This window comes from Macaca nemestrina, chromosome 9, assembly GCF_043159975.1.
Source record: "Macaca nemestrina isolate mMacNem1 chromosome 9, mMacNem.hap1, whole genome shotgun sequence".
Lineage (NCBI taxonomy): Eukaryota > Metazoa > Chordata > Mammalia > Primates > Cercopithecidae > Macaca > Macaca nemestrina.
In genome coordinates, this window is record NC_092133.1 from 94249705 (window position 1) to 94269139 (window position 19435).

At 36.6% G+C, this 19435-nt stretch overlaps 1 protein-coding gene and 1 non-coding gene across 2 annotated transcripts in view; one reads left to right on the top strand and one right to left on the bottom strand.

Annotated features, from left to right (window-relative positions):
* The window catches only part of LOC105499835 (zinc finger protein 33B), a 49329-nt gene that overhangs the window by 23831 nt on the left and 6063 nt on the right, over positions 1 to 19435 (top strand).
* On the bottom strand, positions 9425 to 9530 carry LOC112423331 (U6 spliceosomal RNA). The gene has a single exon (XR_003013783.2). It is a non-coding gene; the product is annotated as a U6 spliceosomal RNA (small nuclear RNA).

The window sequence follows — 19435 nt, forward strand, 5'->3', positions numbered from 1 at the left end:
ATTACAGGTGTGAGCCGCTGCTCCCGGCCTGATGTTGAACATCTTTTTACATACTTGTTGGCTATTTATGTATCTCCTTTGTCTATTTAAAACATTTACTTTATTTCATGACTTACAGAAAAATTGGGGAGATAGTAGAGAGAATTGCCATTTACCCAGTTTCTGCTGTTACTAATATATTAGGATGGTACGTTTGCAACAGCTGTTGAAACAACATTGGTACATGATTATTGACTAAAGTCTGTATTTTTATTTAGGGTCTGCTGATTTTTACCTAATGTCCTTCTTTGTTCCAGGATCCTTTCCAGGGCACCATATTACATTTAGTTGTTATGTCTCTTTAGGCTCCTCTTGGCTATGGTGGTTTCCCAGACTTTCCTTGTTTTGGATGACCTTGACAGTTTGGAGGAGTCCTGGTGAGGTATATATAAATCCCGTTTATTGGAATGTCTTATGTTTCTCTCAAGATAAGACTGGGATTATAGGTTTTGGGGAAAAAGGCCACAGTGGTAAAGTACCTTTTTTGTCACATATCAAGCATGCATACTGTCACCATGTTTTATGACTTTTGATGTTGGCCTTAAATATCTCGGCAAACATACAGTTTGTCCGCTATAAAGTTACATCTTTTTCCTATTTTCCATATTGTACACATTGGAACAATGTTACTCTGCACAACTCACACTTAAGAAGTGGAGATTTATGAATTTTGTTGCTGTTGTTTTTTAGAGCATTTTCTTTCTTTCACTACAAGATGGTCCAGGCTCATCTTATATATTCCCTTTCTGAAATCAGCCACCATTTCTTCATGTAACCCTGGTTCCTATTATTTGAGAATGGTGTTAGAAACCAAGATAGGGGCTAATGGTGTGCTAGGGTGTGGCCATCTCAGCTGACAGAACAGGGAAATATGCATATGTATAATCCATGTAATATACTTACTTATAAATAGTTCTACATGTAACCATCTGTATCTCTCTTAAGCTAAACATGTGTTTATACTTATACCTTCAACTCTTCGTTACCACATGGATCATTCTAACTTTCTTCCCTTGCTTCACTGTAAATTACCATATCCAACAGTAAGAAATCTGGCTCTAACCATCCATCATCCATTTACTTTCTTTCTTTTTTTTTTTTTTTGAGGTGGAGTCTCACTCTGTCACCCAGGTTGGAGTGCAGTGGTGTGATCTCAGCTCACGGCAACCTCCACCTCCTGAGTTCAAGTATTTCTCCTGCTTCCGCTTCCGAAGTGGCTGGGGCTACAGGTGCTTACCACCATGCCCAGCCAATTTTTGTGTTTTTAGTAGAGATGGAATTTTGCCATGTTTGACAGGCTGGTCTAGGACTCCTGATCTTAGGTAATTCACCTACTTCGGCCTCCCAAAGTGCTGGGATTAAAGATGTGAGCCACTATGCCTGGCATTCCATTTACTGTCATTATTCTTTCCCTGTATACGTGTATAGCACTGTCAGAATTGTTAATCATACCCACGTGGAAAATAATTTTAAAATTTTGTCAACTAAAATACAATACTTATGTGCAGATTTGCCTTTAGTCTCACAGACTTCTATCTCTTTCCGAAGTAATTAAGGTCAAGACTTCCTCCTGCATTGAAGGGGTTCCTTCATTGATACTATTTTTTTGCGTTTGTAATGCAATTAGATAGTTTTGGTACAGGATGCCTTTATTCCTGGCTTCTCCTGAACCCATGACTTAGGTGAAATGGGTAATTCCTTGAAATACACGAACTACCAAGACTTACATAGAATAAATAAACCATTCACACAGACCAATATCAGTAAAATAAATTGAATCCATAAAGCTTTCAGAAAAGGAAGAAAAGAAAGAAAGAAAATAAATTTTCAGACTTTTTTGGTTTCATTGGTGATTTCTGTGCAACATTTAAGGAAGAAATATACCAGTTCCCCACAGTGTCTTTCAGAAAAGAGATGCAAAGGGAATCTTCCTAATACTTTTTTAAAAGGTTGTTTTTTCTCTTATCCTAAAAGCATATGAAGACCTTGCAAAGAAGAAAAACCACACGCTAATATCCCTTATGAATATAGATGCAAAAATCCAAATAGTATACAACATTGTATAAAAATAATTTGATGCCATGACCACTCAAGGCTGACCACAGTTTGAAAATCAATTAATGTGGCCAGGTACAGTGGCTTACGCCTGTAATCCCAGCACTTTGGGATGCTGAGGCGGATTGATCACCTGACGTGAGGAGTTGGAGACCAGCCTGGCCAATGTGGTAAAACCCTGTCTCTACTAAAAATACCAAATAAGTTGGGCGTGGTAGAGTGTGCCTGTATTCCCAGCTCCTCTGAAGGCTGAGGCAGAATTGCTTAGAACCTGGAATGCAGAGGTGGCAGTGAGCTGAGATTGCACCACTGCATTTCAGCTTGGTCAACAGAGCAAGACTGTCTCAAACAAACAAACAAAAAAATCAATTTATGTAACCTGCCACATCAACAGGCTACAGAAGAAAACCATATCATGTCAATTGATGGACAAGAAGCATTTGATAAAATCCAACACCCATTCACGATAAAACTGAACACAATAGGAATAGAGAGGAACTTCCTCAACTGAATAAAAAAAAAATCTACAAAAAAATTATTACTAAGATCATAATGGTGAGACACTGGGTACTTTCTCCCTAAGATAAGGAAACAAGATGTCCCGTTTCCTTACTCTTACTCAACATCTCATTGGAAATTGTAGGTAATGCCATAAGACAACAAAATAAGAGGCATACAGATGGACAAGGAAGAAATAAAACTAACTTTGTTCATGCCGCCATGATTGCCTAAGGAGGAAATTCTAAAGAACTCCCAAAACTATTAAGTCTTTATAGCAAAGTTGAAGGATAGAAGCTTAATATAGAAAAATCGGTTCCTTTTTTCTTTATGTAGTCGTGTTATTTGTCCTTTTATTGTTGATTTGTAAGAGTTTTTTACATACTCTGTGTACCAGTCGCTAATTACATATGTTATTAGCCAATGTTTTTCTCCCATTTGTGGGTTGTCATTTTATTGTCTTTGTACTTGATAGAAAAATAAGTTTTCATTCCATGAAGTCTAATTTGTTTTTTCTTCTGTTGCTTGTATTTTTGGTATGTTATCTAAAAGGGCTTTGTCTGTCCCCAGGGCATGAAGATCCACTCCTGTATTTTCTTTAAGTAATGGCTTTTAAATGTAGACCTGTGATCCATTTTCAATTAATTTTTGTATATGGTGTGAGGAAAGGAATAATTTTGATTGTTTTGCATACAAATATTCAGTTGTCTCAGCATCATGTCTTGAAAAGGTGATTTTTCTTTTTTCTTTTTTTTTTTTTGAGACAAAATGTCACTCTGTTGCCCAGGCTAGAGTACAGTGGCGTGATCTTGGCTCACTGCAACCTCCGTCCTCTAGGTTCAAGCAATTCTCCTGCCTCTGCCTCCTGAGTAGCTGGGATTACAGGCATGCACCACCACGCTTGGCCAATTTTTTTGTATTTTTAGTAGAGATGGAGTTTCACCATATTGGCCAGGCTGGTCTCAAACTCCTGACCTTGTGATCTGCCCGCCTCAGCCTCCCAACATGCTAGGATTCAGGCATGAGCTACCACGCCCAGCCGAAAAGGTGATTTTTCAACATTAAATTGTCTTGTCTTGGCATCATTGTTGAAAACTAACTGAACATAATATATAGTAGTGTTTATTTATGAATTCTCAATTTTATTTCACATTTACCTCTATGCCAGTATCATACCATCTTGATTATTGTAATTTTGTAGCAAATTTTCAAATTGAGAAGTGTATGTCTTCTAACTTTCTATTTTTTTTTTTAAGGTAGTTGTGATTATATTCAGTTCCCTAAATTTCCACATGAAATTTTAGACCAGCTTGTTAGTTTCTTCAAAAAGGCAGATGGGATTTTGGTAGGGATTGTGTTGAATTTAGATATTAATTTGGCAGTTATTGCCATCTTAACCGTATGAACACTATTCAGTGCCTTTCCATTTACTTAGACTGTCTTTAATTTCTTCCATCATTGTTTTGTGGTTTTCAGACTATAAGCTCTGTATTTCTTTGATTACAGTTATAAGTATTTTATTCTTTTTGATGCTATTGTAAATGGAATTTATTTGTTTGTTTGTTTGTTTGTTTGTTTTTTGAGACAGTGTTTTGCTCTTATTGCCCAGGGTGGAGTTCATTGTCACTATCTCGGCTCACTGTAACCTCTGCTTCTGGGATTCAAGCGATTCTGCTGTCTCATCCTCCCAAGTAGCTGGGACTATAGGCACATGCCACCATGCCTGGCTAACTTTTTTTGTATTTTTAGTAGAGATGGGGTTTCACCATGTTGGCCAGGCTGGTCTCAACCACCTGACGTCAGGTGATCCACCCACCTCGGCATCCCAAAGTGCTGGGATTACAGGCTTGAGCCATTATGCCCCGCCAGAATTCTGTTTAAAATTTCATTTATGATTTGTTTGTTGTTAGTGAACTTGCACCCTGCAACATTGTTGAACTCTTTTATTAGTTTTAATATTGTTTTAGTAGATTCTTTAAGATTTTCTATATGCACGAGGAGTCAACTGCAAATACAGATAGTTTCACTTTTTTTTTTTTTCAATCCGAATTCCCATTCCCCTTGCTTTTCTTGACTAGAATCTCCTGTGTGATGTGTAACCAGCAAGAGGACATTCTTGTCTTTTTTTTGTTCTTAGAGTAAAATCATTGTACCTTTCATTATTTAGTGTGATGTTAGTGGTGGACTTTTTGTAGATGCCTTTAATCAGGCTGAGGAAGTTTAACTCTATTCCTGGTTTGCTGATAGTTTTTATAGAGAAGATGGGCATTGGTTTGGGTTAAATGCTTTTTCTCGATACCGAGATGATCACGTGGTTATTGTTTCTTTTCTACTTAATGTGTATTAATTGACTTTCAAATGATAAACCAAACTTTCATTACTAGGATAAATCCCACTTGATCACTGTATGTAATCCTTTTTATATACTATTATACGAAATTTGCTAGTATTTTGTTGAGGATTTATAGGTCTGTAATCATGACACATGGATCTGTAGTTTTTTTCATGTCTGATTTTGGTACCAGTGTAGTATTGGGATCATAGAATGAGCTGGCAAGTGTTTCTTCTTCTTTTTTTGGAGTTTTTGAGTAATTGATAATTCTTTTTAAATGTTTGATAAAATTCTCCATTGAACCCATATGGATCTGTGTTTTGTTTTTGTTTTTGTACTGGGAAGTTTTCTTGTCTGTATTTTGTCTTGAGACAGGGTCTCACTATATTGCCCAGGCTGCAGTACAGTGGTGCAGTCATGGCTCACTGCAGCCTGACTTCCCAGGCTCAGGCAATTTTCCCACCTCAGCCTCCCAAGTAGCTGGGACTACAGGCATATGCCACCACACCCAGCTAAATTTTTGTATGTTTTTTTGGAGAGATGGGGTTTCACCATGTTGCCTGGACTGGTCTCAAACTCCTGAGTTCAAGTGATCCGCCTGCCTTGGCCTCCCAAAGTGGTAGGATTACAGGCATGAGCCACTGCATCCCACCTGTAATGGGGAGTTTTAAATTTACAACTTCACTCTTTTTACTTGCATAGGTCATTTCAGATTTTTCTTTTTCTTCTTGAGTTGGTTTTAGTCGTTTTTGTTTTATGGATATTTCCATTTTGTTGAAGTTAATTTGTTGGCATACATTGTTCCTATCATTCTTTGTAATTATTTTTAGTTCTGTAAGAGTACTAGTAATAAATACATCGTTAATCTCTACGTTTAGTAATCTGAATCTTCTTTTTTTTTTTTTTTTCAATGTCAGTCTAGTTAGAGGTTTGTATATTTTGTTGATCTTTTCCAGGAATCAGCTATTGTTTTTCTGTTCTCTAATTCATTAATTTTTACTCTATAATCTTTATGCTTTCCTGCCTTCTGCTTGCTTTGGGTTTGTATTGCTGCTCCTATCCAGTGTTTTAAGGTGGAAAATTATTGATTTGAGATCTTTTTTAATATGGTTATTACAGATACAAATCTCTCTCTAAGCATTACTTTATCTGTGTTCCATAAGCTTGAGTATGTCTTCATTTTTATCTCAAAGCATTTTTTAAAATTTCCCTTCTTATTGCTTGACTCTTTTTTTTTTTTTTAACTTTGGAATGTGTTATATAATTTGTGCACATTTGTGCAGTCTCACAATTCCTTTGTCTTACTGATTTGTAATTTCCACTGTGGTCAGAGAATCGTTTTAAATTTATTCTGCGGAATGTTTCATGTGTACTTTTGAAGAATACTTTATTCCATTGTTTTTGAGTGGAATGTTCTGTCTACATCTCATAGATCTGGTTTGCTTTAGAGTGTCGTCTATATTTTCTGTTTCCGTGTTTATACTGTGCCCAGTTGTCCTAACTATTATTGAAAATGGGGTATTACAGTTTGCAGTTAGTATCGTAGACTTGTGTATTTTTTCTTTTAATTCTGTCAGTTTTTGCTACACATGCTTTGAGGCTCTGTTAGTAGTACATATGCTTAGAATTGTTATGTCTTCTTTATTGATTGACCTTTTTATTGTTATATTAATAAAATTCCCCTCTTTATCCCTAGTAAAATTTTTGTATTGAAGTGTATTTTGTGTGATATTAGGATAGCTACTCCAGCCTTATAGGTGCCATGTGCCTGATATATCTTTTTCTGTTTTCAAATTTTCAGTCTCTTATAGACAGCACATGTTTGGATTTTCACACTTTCGACAACCTGAGAATTATTACTTTTTGATTGGATTTTCAAATCATTCCCTTTTTCCTGTTGTTATTGCTATACAGATGGTTCCTGACTTACAGTGGTTTGACTTATGATTTTTTTTAACTTTTCAATGAGTTTATTGGGTTGAAACCCCTTTGTATGTTCAGTATTTACGAAGGTTCAACTTATATTTTTTCTAACTTTACTAGAATGTATTCCCATTTTAAGTGGAAAAACAGTATTTTCAACTAATTTGACTATTATCAGGATGTAACTTGATTGTAAGTCAAGGAGCATCTGTAGTTGGATTTACTTCTGCCATTTTTGTTTTCGGTCTTGTACTTTTTTGATACTTAATTCCTTTTACTTCTACTTTCTTTTACATGACATGAGTATATTTTATTTTATTATTTTTATAGGTTTTGAGAGTACAAGTGCAGTTTTGTTACCCAGACATGTCACATAGAGGTGAAGTCTGGGCTTTTAGTGTGGCCATCAACAGAATAGTATACATTGCAGCCATCAAGTAATTTCTTATCCTTCACCCTCCTCCCCACCCCTCCAAGTCTCCAGTGTCTCTCATTCCACTCTGTATGTTTATGTGTACACAACATGAAATGAATATATTTTAGTATAACGTTTTAATTTTTAAAATTACTGTGTCCCTTTGAAAATTTATTTACATAGTGGTTGCTCTAGAACTTACCTAATAAATCTTACCTTATCAAAATCTACTTCAGATTTCTACTACCTTAACTCTAGTAAAATACAGAAACAGTACTTATACATAGCTCTATTTCATCTTCTCCATTTGTTATTTTTATATGTAGTACATGTATATTTAAAATCCAACAATATATTGTTATACAGGCTGAGCATCCCAAATCTGAAAATCTCAAATGCTCCACAATCTGAAACTGAGTGCCAGCATGCTCAGCATGCTCAAAGGAAATGCTTGTTGGAGTAATTCAGATTTTAGATTTCTGGATTTGGGAAGCTCAACCAGTAAGTATAATGTAAACATTCCAAAATTTGGAAAAAATCCAAAGTCAGAAACACTTTTGATGCCAAGCATGTCAGATAAAGGATACTCAACCTGTAATTGTTACTTTATGTCATTTGATGTCTTTTTTTTTTTTCTTTTTTAACTTTAAGTTCTGTGATACATGTGCAGAACGTGGAGGTTTGTTGAGTAGATATATGTGTGCCATGGTGGTTGACCCATCCTCTTAAGTTTCCTCCCCTCGCCCCCAACCCTTCAACAGGCCCCAGTGTGTGTTGTTCCCTTCCCTGTGTTCATGTGTTGATGCCTTTTAAAGAAGCTGAAAGAAAGATAGGGAGTATCTATTCATAGAGTTTGTTATACTAACCTCTTTATTCATCATTTCTGCTTTAATTCATTTGTTTGTGTGGATTCTGAGTTACCATCTAGGGTAATTTCCTTACTCTAGCACAGATTTGTTCCTCTGTCTTTTTTTTTTTTCCCCGAGATGGAGTCTCGCCATCTCGATGATCTGGGCTCACTGTAACCTCCGTCTACTGGGTTCAAGTGATTCTCCTGTCTCAGCCTCCCGAGTAGCTGGGATTACGGGCATGCGCCAACACACCCAGCTAATTTTTGTGTTTTCAGTAGAGACGTGGTTTTGCCATGTTAGCCAGTCTGGTCTCTTAACTCCTGACCACAGGTGATCTGCCTACCTGGGCCTCCTAAAGTGCTGAGATTATAGGCGTGAGCCACCACACCCAGACACTCTGTTTATTTTTTTGCTTTATTCTTTTTTTTTTTTTTTGCTTTATTATTTGTTTCCTTGTTTATAAATGTATTTATTTATTTTTGAAACAGAGTCTCTCTGAGTCATTGTGAGGCTAGAGTGTAGTGGTAGGATCGCAGCTCATTGCAGCCTCAGCCTCCTGGACTCAAACAATACTCCCACCTCAGCCTCCTGAGTAGCTGAGACTATATGTGTGTGCCACTATGCCCGGCTAATTAAACGAATTTTATTTTTTAGAGATGGGGTCTCAGTATGTTGCCTAAGCTGATCTTGAACTCCTGGGCTTAACTGGTCTCCTGCTTCAGCCTCCCAAAGTGTTGGGATTACTGGCGTGAGCCACCGTGCCTGGCCTGCCTTATTGTTAAATATATTGCATTTATATATGTTATAGGTCCAACAATGCAGTTATAAACATTGACTTATACATATTTGCTTATTAAATTGGGTAAGAAAAGAAAGAAAAATGTGCCTTTTTTACTCTCTCGTATCATTGCCTTTACCCACAATAATTGTGGATTTGAACTAGTGTTTGGACTCACTTGTTTTCACCCTAAAGAACTTCTTTTCTTTCTTTTATGGTTAGTCTACTAGCAGTGGATTCTCAGGTTTTTTTGGTTTCTATTTGTTTTTTAATTTGAGGATTTTAAATTTTCACCCTCTGTTTTGCAAATAGTTCTGCTATTTTAGGGGACAGGTTATCAAAAAAAATTTTTTTTCAGTACACTGAATATGTCATCCTGCCTCCTTCTGGCCTCTACTGCCTCTGATGAGAAGCCATATGTAAATCTTAGGACATTCCCTTGCATGTGAGGAATTGTATTTCTCTTGATGCTTTCAAGATTTTCTCTTCGTCAACAGATTTGCAAGTTTTTGGCGTCTTTTTTTTTTTTTTTTTTAATAATGGAAAACTTCACGAACTTGTGTGTCATTCTTGTGTAGCTGCTATGCTAATCTTCTTGGTATTGTTCCAGTTTTAGTATATGTGTTACAAAGTGAGCATAGCCATTCATTTGTTTGAATATTTTTTCTGCTACTTGATTATTTCTCCACTCCTTCTGGTACTTCTGTTATGAATATATTGCTGTAGTTAATGGTGTTCCTTATTTTTTTGAGGGCTTCTTCATTTTTCATCACTCTTATTTCTCTCTGTTCTTTAGATTACTTAATCTCTATTGAGCCATCTTCAAGTTTACTGATTATTTTGCCAGCTACAACCTTTTTTTTCTATTTTTTTCTTTTTTGAGATGAAGTTTTGCCCTTTTTGCCCAGGCTGCAGTGCAGTGGCACTATCTTGGCTCACTATAACCTCCGCCTCCTGGGTTCAAGCAATTCTCTTGCCTCAGCCTCCAGAGTAGCTGGGATTACAGGCACGTGAGCTACCATGCTCAATTTTTTTGTATTTTTAGTAGAGACGGGGTTTCACCATGTTGGTTAGGCTGGTCTCGAACTCCTGACCTCAGGTGATTTGCCTGCCTCGGCCTCCCAAAGTGCTGGGATTACATGCGTGAGCTACCCCGCCCAGCCCAATCTTTTGGTGAGTCATTCTAGTGAGTTTTCCATTGCAGTTATAATATTTGAATCCAGAATTTTCATTGTATTCTTTTCTGTCTTCTTACTGATATTTTTCTGTTTGATGAGGCATCATCATACCTCCCTTTTCTGAGTAGTGTTTCTTTGTGAGCATATTTGTTTTCATTTTTATTTTTATTTTTTATTTTGATGTGGTCTCGCTCTGTCTCCCAGGCTGGAGTTCAGAGGCATGATCTCAGCTCACTGCAACCTCTGCCTCCCAGGTTCAAGCCATTGTCTTACCTCAGCCTCCAGAGTAACTGGGATTATAAGTGCCTGCCACCACACCCAGCTAATTTTTGTATTTTTAGTAGAGACAGGGTTTCACCATGTTGGCCAGGTTGGTCTTGAACTCCTGACCTCAGGTGACCTACCTGCCTCGACCTCCCAAAGTACTGGGATTACAGGTGTGAGCCACTGTGCCTGGCCTGAACATATTTATAATAGCTGCTTTGAGGTCAGCTAAGTCTGATATCCAGATCTTCTCAAGGGCAGTTGCTATTGCGTACTGTTTTTCCTGTATATAGGTGACAGTCTCCCGTTTGTTTGTATGTCTTGTAATTTTTTTGTTGAAGAATAGACATTTTAGAGAATACTTTGTGCTTTCTCTAGATAGTGGTTTTTCTATTCTCTCTAGGCTTGTTGTTTCTTATTAGGTGACTTGACTGTACTATTTGAGAGAAGCTTTTTCACTCCCATTGGGTTCTCACTGATGTTGCTTGTCAGAGGGCTCTGCCTTGGAAATGCACACTGCCTTTAGGATGGCAGTGGTGTTAACAGTGCTCTCTTTGAGTGTCTCTTTCTGTGATGGCTGTGTTAGCCTGTCTGCCTCTGTTGGTGTTACACTTTGCTGATAGCCTCTACTGATTGCTGACATACTGCTCTGTTGTTTTCAACACTGTCCTGGACCATATGTTGCTCTTAGTTTGCTCTTGTTAAATTTGGGTTCTTTCTAGAGGGTTGTCTTTGAGGCTTTGAGTTTGCTTTTTATGTTGCCATTCTGAAAGTCACCTCCTAGAAAACATAAATTTAAAAATCATTACTGTGGAGAATCTGTGTATGCATTTGTGTGAGTGTCTCTGGTAGATAGGAACACATCTAATTACCCTGGATGTCTCTTCTTAGCCATCTCTTTTCCTTGCTCTCTCCAGTAAACTTTCAGTTGGTCTGTAGTTTAGCTTGTTTCTGTCATAGAACTGCCACCCTCTTCTTAATTGGTTATCATTGAATTTCCATCCTTTTTGAGGGTGACCTCAGACTTGCACTCACCCACACTCTGTTCTGAACAAAGTGAGTTTTCTGGAGGAGAGTTTTGGAACTCTCTGTCCTGTCCTGACAGCTGGCCCTAGGTGAAAGTCCTGCTCCATTATTTGGGATCTGGAGGCTACAGCAGTGTTTTGCTTTTCTCTGATGGATGACACTGTACTTAATGATCAGGGATCTGGGTTGGGGCAGTAGTCTCTGGTATTCTTGGTTTATTTTGGAATCTGTTCTCAATGAGCTAGGTGGGCATTGTACTCCACTCTTCTCAGACTGCCATGACTGGGCTGGATATTTTAATTGGGGTAGTGGAGGAAGCTGGCTCAAGGCCTTTTGGCAGTTCTTTCTTAGAACTTGAAGCTGTGGGGATTGAGAGGTGCTGTTGCCTTGCAAGAGATAGATGCACACAGAGAGAGGTCTGGAGATCTGTAAAGGGGCCTCCATGAATGTTCAGCAAAGTACTAATCAGCTCATGTAGATGAGGAAATGAGTGAAATAACTTTTGAAAAGAATCAGAGGAAACAGTACGCAGTACTCACATAGGGCCTGGAAAAGGACTGATCCTGCCAGCCAGAGTGGAAAAATTCGTAATTCAGAGTATTGGGTAGAGTGTTCAGAAAGGTCTTTTCTCCGTGGTGAGGAGTAACGTTCCCCAAACTGAGCACTGCTTCAGATTTGCCTAACAAATCATAAAAGCAAGACCTGAAAGTGTCACATTGTTTCCAAGAGACTTGAGTGCATCCTAGAGCAAAGCACAAAAATATTTATTGGAAGCCAAAAGTACCCAGCATCCAACCAAGTAAAACTCTCAGTCTTCCATCCGTTGAAATATTACCAGACTTACAGACATATGAGAAAACATGAGCTTTCTCAAAGAGACTAACCAGGAAATTGAAATGGACTCAGAATTGCCATAGATAGTAGAATTAACTGACAAGTTCATTGAAAACAGTATTATAATTGGGTTCTATATGTTCTAAAACTTAAGTAGAGACACAGAAGATTTAAAAAAAGAACCCAAATCAGAATTCAGTATAACAGAAAAGATAGAAATCAGATTTCTAGAAATGAAATGAAAACTATAATGCTTGAAATGAAAAATACATGGCCAGCCTTTGGTGTCTCACACCTGTAATCCCTGTACTTTGGGAGGCCAAGGCAGGTGGATCTCCTGAGCTCAGGAGTTTGAGACCAGCCTGGGCAACATGGTGAAACCTCGTCTGTAGCAAAAATGCAACAACAAAAAAATTAGCTGGGTGTGGTGGTACATGCCTGTGGTGCTCCTAGCTACTTGGGAGGCTGAGGTGGGAGGATCACTTGAGCCTGAGAGGTGGATGTTTCAGTGAGCCGAGATTGCACTTCTGCACTGCAGCCTGGGTGACGGAGTGAGACCCTGTCTCCCCGCTTCTGAAAAAAGAGTAACACATAGGGCAAAAACTGATGGCAGTTTAAACATTACCGAAGAAAAAGTTTAGTGAACTTGAACACAGAGTAATAGAAGCCATCCAAATGAAACAGAGAAAAAGCATATTTGAAAAATAAGCAAGCCCTTGTGCCGGGTGCAGTGGCTCATGCCTGTAATCCCAAACTTTGGGAGGCCAAGACGGGTCGATCACGAGGTCTAGAGATCGAGACTATCTTGGCCAACATGGTGAAACCCCATCTGTACTAAAAATAGAAGAATTAGCTGGGCATGGTGGCAGGTGCCTGTAGTCCCAGCTACTCGGGAGGCTGAGGCAGGAGAATCACTTGAACATGGGAGGCGGAGGCTGCAGTGAGCCGAGATTGCACCGCTGCACTCCAGCCTGGCGACAGAATGAGACTCTGTCTCAAAAAATAAAAGCAAGCCCCTGTGAGCTTTAGGAGAATTTCAAGTAGTCTCTAACACACATGGAATTGGAGTCTCTAAAAGGAAAGTGGGAAAAGAACAGAAAACAATATTTTAAGAATGATTAAAAAATTTCCAAATGTGATGGGAACCTACCAATCTAAGAAGCTCATCAAACCCTGAGCACAGGAGGCATGAAGAAAACTACACCAAGCCTCATGAATCATAACCAGAATGCTCTAAATCAGTGTTAAAATGAAATCCTCAAAGCAGCCAGAGATAAAGGACATGTTTTATGGAGGAACAGAGGTAAGGATGATAGCAGATTTCTCCTTAAATGAGGCACCAGAGAAAATAGTAGAACATTAATTTTAGTTTTAAAAGCAAAAAAACTCAATGTAGAGTTGTATACTTGGTAAAAATAGCTATAAGAAACAGTGAAGAAATAAGGACGTTCCAGATAAACAAAGCTGAAAGATTTCCTCTCCAGCAGACCTGCACCACAAGAAGTGTTCTGATGTCTGATGGAAATCTGGATCTACCCAGGGGGATGAAGAACAGGAAATGTTGACTACTTGGATATGTATACAAGATATTTTTCTTTATGTAAATCTCTAAAAGATACTGACTTTATACAAAAATAACATCAAATGTATTGTGGGGTTTATAACATATTTAAAATATATGACAATCACAGCCTAAAAAGGCTATGAAAAGGAAGTATATACTATTGGAAGATTCATATATGTACTATTACTGAAAAGTACAGTGACTAAAGGTTTTATAAACATTGATCACAGAAAATATAAATGGTCTAAAACACCCCATTTAAAGGCGGAGATTTCTGGATAAGATAAATAAAAATAAGATCCAGTTATGCTGCCTATAAAGGCAACATGTTAGATTCAGAGACAAATAGATAAACAAAAAGAATGGGAAAAGATATAGAATGGTAAAATTATTCACAAGGCTGCAGTGCTCTGACAGCCAGATGAAGTAGCTTTCAGAGCCAGGAATACCAGTGATAAAGTTTTTTTCTTATTGATAGAGATCAGTCTATCAAGAGGATTTAACAATCCTAAACTTAGGTTAGTTACAGATTTGCAAAATATTTGAAGCAAAATCTGATAGACGTGGAAGGATAAATAGATCCACAGTTACAATCAGAGGTTTTAGCATCCTTTTAATAATTGATAAAACAGGAAATGAAAAAGGAGCAAAGATATAATAGACTTAACCCTAAATAACTTGACATTTATAAAATGTCTTCTGCACCCTCCTCCCCAAATAAAACAGTGGAATATACATTCTTTCCAAGGGCAGATGAATGTATATATTTACAAAGGTAAATCACATTCTTGATTACAAAACAAACCTTAATAAATGTAAAAGGATTGAAGTCATATATTTTCTCCCACCATAAGCGGTTTAAATTTAGTTAAATTAAAAATCAGTAACAGAAGTATCTAAAAATTCCCTAATAGTTGGAAACTGAATATACTTCTACATAATGGATGCCTCAAAGAAGAGTTAGAAGAGGAAATTAGAAAGTATTTTGAACTTTGGGTTAATGAAAACAATTTATGGGAAATTTACTTGTAAGAAATTTAGATATAGGAAATATAAAATATAATACTCATTGATTTCATTGTTTTCCATTTTGATCCTTACTCCTTTTTTCTACTTATTTTTGAGTTTAATTTACTTTTTTCTAACTTTTTAAGGTGGAAGCACCTGAAGTCATTAATTTGAGATCTTTCTTATGCAACACAAATAAGCATTGTGTGTGCTTGTATTATGTGCGTATATATCCACTATCTGTAAATGCATATATGAAGTTTCCACAATATGTAAATGCATATATGAAGTCTCTCATATATGGGATATAATGTATTATGTGTAATATATATTAAACATATTATGAAGATTAACTTGTGTTGAATAAGAAGAAAGGTCTAAATCAATGGTCTCAGCTACTTGCACTTTGAGAATGTAGAAATGAAGACAAATCCATATAGTAGTAGAAGAAAAGAAATAACAAAAAACAAAATGGAGAACAATTTAATCTGTGAAAACAGAAAAACAATTGAGAAGATCAGTGAAATCAAAAGCTGTTTCATTAAGATTGATAAAATGGATAAACTTCTAGGTGGAACAGGTTATCAATATCAAAAATAAGAATGATATATCACTGAAATTCTATAGATATTATGAAGGAAGTGAAGGAATACTATACCTGTAAGTTATCAATTTGACGATTTTGATGAAATGAACAGTTTACTCCAAATAAACAGCTACTACTGCTTACTGCAAAACAAATAGATAACCTTTCCACAAAGGTCCCCAGATGCTTCAGTAGTGAATTCCAGCAAACAATTAATAGTACCAATTCTATACAGACTTCTCCAGAAAATTCAAGAAGAGGGAGTACTTCCTAAATCATTCTTTGAGTCCAGCATTGCCCTAATAACAAAACCAGACAGAGACATTGCAAGGAAAGAAAGCTGTAGACCTGTGTCCTTCATGAACATAAATTCAAAAACTCTAGGGATTGGAAACCAGTAGTGTATAACAAGGTTATTAATACCTCATGACCAAATGTGGTTAATCCCTGGCAGGCTTTTTCATCATTTGAAAAGCAGTCAGTGTAATTCCCTGTGTCTAAGCCAACTTCATGGTTAGGTAACCCGTGCAGTCACATGTTGCTGCACTCTTGTAAGAAGGGATCCTGTGCTTCGCTTAATGCCCTGCTGTTGCCATCCTGAAGTTCTTCACAGTTTTATTTTTGAACTTGTGATTTGTATGTGAAGTTTGATGGACACTGGACTATGTGTGCAAATAGACAGGATACTTGAGAGGCAGTGCCCTACTAAGCTGTTGGTCTGTGTAGTATGGCCTGGGAGTGTCCTGGAATTGTGTGTAGGTGGCTAAGGCAATGACCTTTGTCTGCATTGGTTGCAGCAGCAGCAAACTCACAAACAGTTGCACCCCAAAGAGGAGGACCCATAGTGTGAGGCTGGCTTGCTTGTCTCTCCCCTAAGTCTGTCCCTCTGACATTCTTAGGAAATACTAATTTTCTGGGCTGAGTACTGGGACAGTAACCTCCAGCTTTCAGGCAGTCATCATTGTCAGTAAAGTATTAGAAAATAAAAGCATACTTGTGGACATTGTGTTAAGGGACACTAGGCAGTTACTAGAATTCTTTGGAGTGCAGATTGTCTGGTCTTAAGAACTGCTGCAACATTGCAAAGCAAATATCCACAGGCTTAGAAATAGGAATTTCATTTGATGGGAGAGAACATTATTTTCGTATAAAATTTTGGTTGAAACAAATCAGTTTTAAAAATAGGCTTTTTTTGCATTTGAAAATACAGCAATACACTGCATAAACAGGTGTTTCCAATTATATGCAAATCATGAAGCCATTTTTGGTTTCTTATACAAGATGTAGGACATGTCAGAGGAAACATTAAAATGCCATTGTATAAATTTACATGTAAAATTGAATTCAGTTTTGTACAAAACTAATATTCACGAAGAATTTCAGAGAGCTGCTACTCCAGTCTTTGTCTATATTTACCAAAACTTGTATTTTTTTAACTTTTATTGTACAATAATGTATCAGAAATCAGAAATTTAGCCCATATTGCCACAACGTATAAAGAACCAACAGGTCCCTAATGATTGCATCAGCTGAAAAAATCAACCTTCTCAAATAAAAAATAGCAAAAATTACTTATCTTGCATTTGCCAAGAATATATATTACTTTCAATTACATATTGAAAATGAAGTTGCTAAAAATATAAATTTTGATGACTTAATAAATGAATTTGCAAAAAGAGTGCCAGAAAATCTTATGATCAGTCAAGATATATTAACAAACTATTAGTAATTATTGTATTATTTAAAGTTATTACAACAAAACTTTTTTGTGATTGTAAATTTATGTTGTTTTGTATTACTATTATACCTATATTTTACAAGTAATAAAATATATTAAAAGAAAAAAACATAATTTATTTTACTTTTTACTGTACTTCTTTTTATACATTCTGAGTAACCTCACATTTTTATTTTCCACTGGCCCCATCAATTATGTAGTCATCTCTGCCCTGTAGTAAAAAGAAAAATATAGGAAAAAAGTCAAACCCATATGACCATTTCAATATAAGCAGAGAAAACATTTGACAAAATTTAGCATCCATTTCTAATTAAAGCTCTCAAATGAAGAATAGAAGATAACTTTCTTTAATCTGATAAAAGTCATCTATAGAAAATGTACAATTGACATTGTATATAATTGTGAAAAACGGTATGGTTTCAATGTCAGGAACATGACAAGGATGTCCACTCATACTTGATAGTGTAATATATACTACCTAGTATAACCAGGGAAGAAAAAGAAAGGAGACTAGAGTGGAAAAGAAGTAGAAATGTCTTTATTCACAAAAGATAAGATTATCTGTGTAGGAAATCTAATGGAGTCTCCCAAGATATGGGAAAAAGATGACTAGAATTATTAAGTGTAGCTAGGTGGCAGGAGAAAAATATGTAAAAATGAATTTTACTTATATATATTAGCAATGATCAGTTGGAAATTGAAACTTTTGAAAGTTCTATTTGCAATAGTATCAAAAATTTTTTTTTAATAGCTATGTCTGGCAAAAGATGTGAAAGGCCACACTGGAAACAATCCACTGCAGAGAGAAATTGAAGACCTAAACAAGTGGAACTCCCTGCTTATGTCAGAAAGCTCAATATTGCTGACATGTTTTGTTGTTAAAATGATTTATAGATTTAATATAATTCCATGTAGTAATTAGCAGGATTTCTTGTAGTAATTGAGTACATAATTCTAAACCTTATGTGGAAATACACGGGAACCAGAATAACTAAAACTTCGAAAAATAAAAGCTGAGTTGTATGGATAGTATTACCTGATTTCAAGACTCAAAGTAAAAGTTTGCTGAGAGCTGGCATTTTTGTCCAGAGTACTTTTTCTTCAATTTCAACATCTAGTAGTTTTATTAAGATATGTTTTAGAGAAAACTGTTGCTGAACAGTTTTCCCAGGTTCATGATGGTTCCTTTGAATGTGTGGATCAGGTCTTTTATTTTTGAACAGTTTTCTTAGATTATACTTTTTAATATTAGATTTATTCCATTGTTTTCTTTTTTCTTCTTTAAGGACTGTAATATATATACTATATTATAATTTTATTTATTTAATTGTAGACCAACTTTATCCAGAACTTACTTTCTGATCCCATTTTCTTTTTTCTTACTCTTTTAAAATTATTGCTGCTTCTCTTTTTTCTTGTTTCATTCTCCTTTACAATGCTGTTTATTCAAGTTTCAGTCAAATGTAGTTTCCCCTTTGGCTCTGTTTTAGTTTACTCAGGCTGCTGTAACAAAATGCAACAGACTGGGTAGCTTAAATAAATTTTCTCACAGTTGTGGAGGCTGGAAGTCTAAAGTCAAGGTGCCAGCAGAGTTGGTTTCTGGTGAGGTCTCACTCCTTGGCTTGCAAATGGCATTTTCTTCTGGTGCCCTCACACAGCCTTTTCTCTGTGCATATGACCAGTGGTTGGGGGTGGTGAGTGGGGGGAGAAAGAGAGCTCGTGTGCGTGCTTTCCAGTTTCCCCCTCTTCTTATAAGGACACCAGTGCCATTGTATTAGTTTCTTACCCTTATGCCCTCATTTAACCTTAGTTAATCTCCTTAAAGTCCCCATCTTCAAATATAGTCACACTGGAGGTTGGGGTTTTAACATACACATTTTTTGAGGGGCACAGTTTAGTCTATCACAGATTCCTTAATTAGGAATGTCTTTAATAAGACTTGAATTACAGTCTTATTTTCTGTGATTACTCTGTCCTCTTTACAACTTCATTCCTGAGTTTGATTAGCCTTTGCCTCTTTAGTTTGCATGCAATCCAAGTCTCTTCTCTTGGATTTCCCAGTAGCCTGAGCTTTAATCTGCATGAACTCAGATATCTTCTGAGTATTTTCCCACTCATAGTGAAACTTTCCCTTTCTGGGAGTAGTTTTGTGTTTCACCCTCTTTGGGCTGTCTGTCTCCTCTATTCCATGTGATCACCACAGTCTCTGGCTGATTCTCTTTGTAGGCATGGACTGTCACTTTTTGCTATATTTGAATATCTGTTGCTTAGTGATATTTGAAATTAGTAATATTTTCCATCTCCTAGTTATGCTAAAGTCATGGGTTGTTATAGATAATATTATTT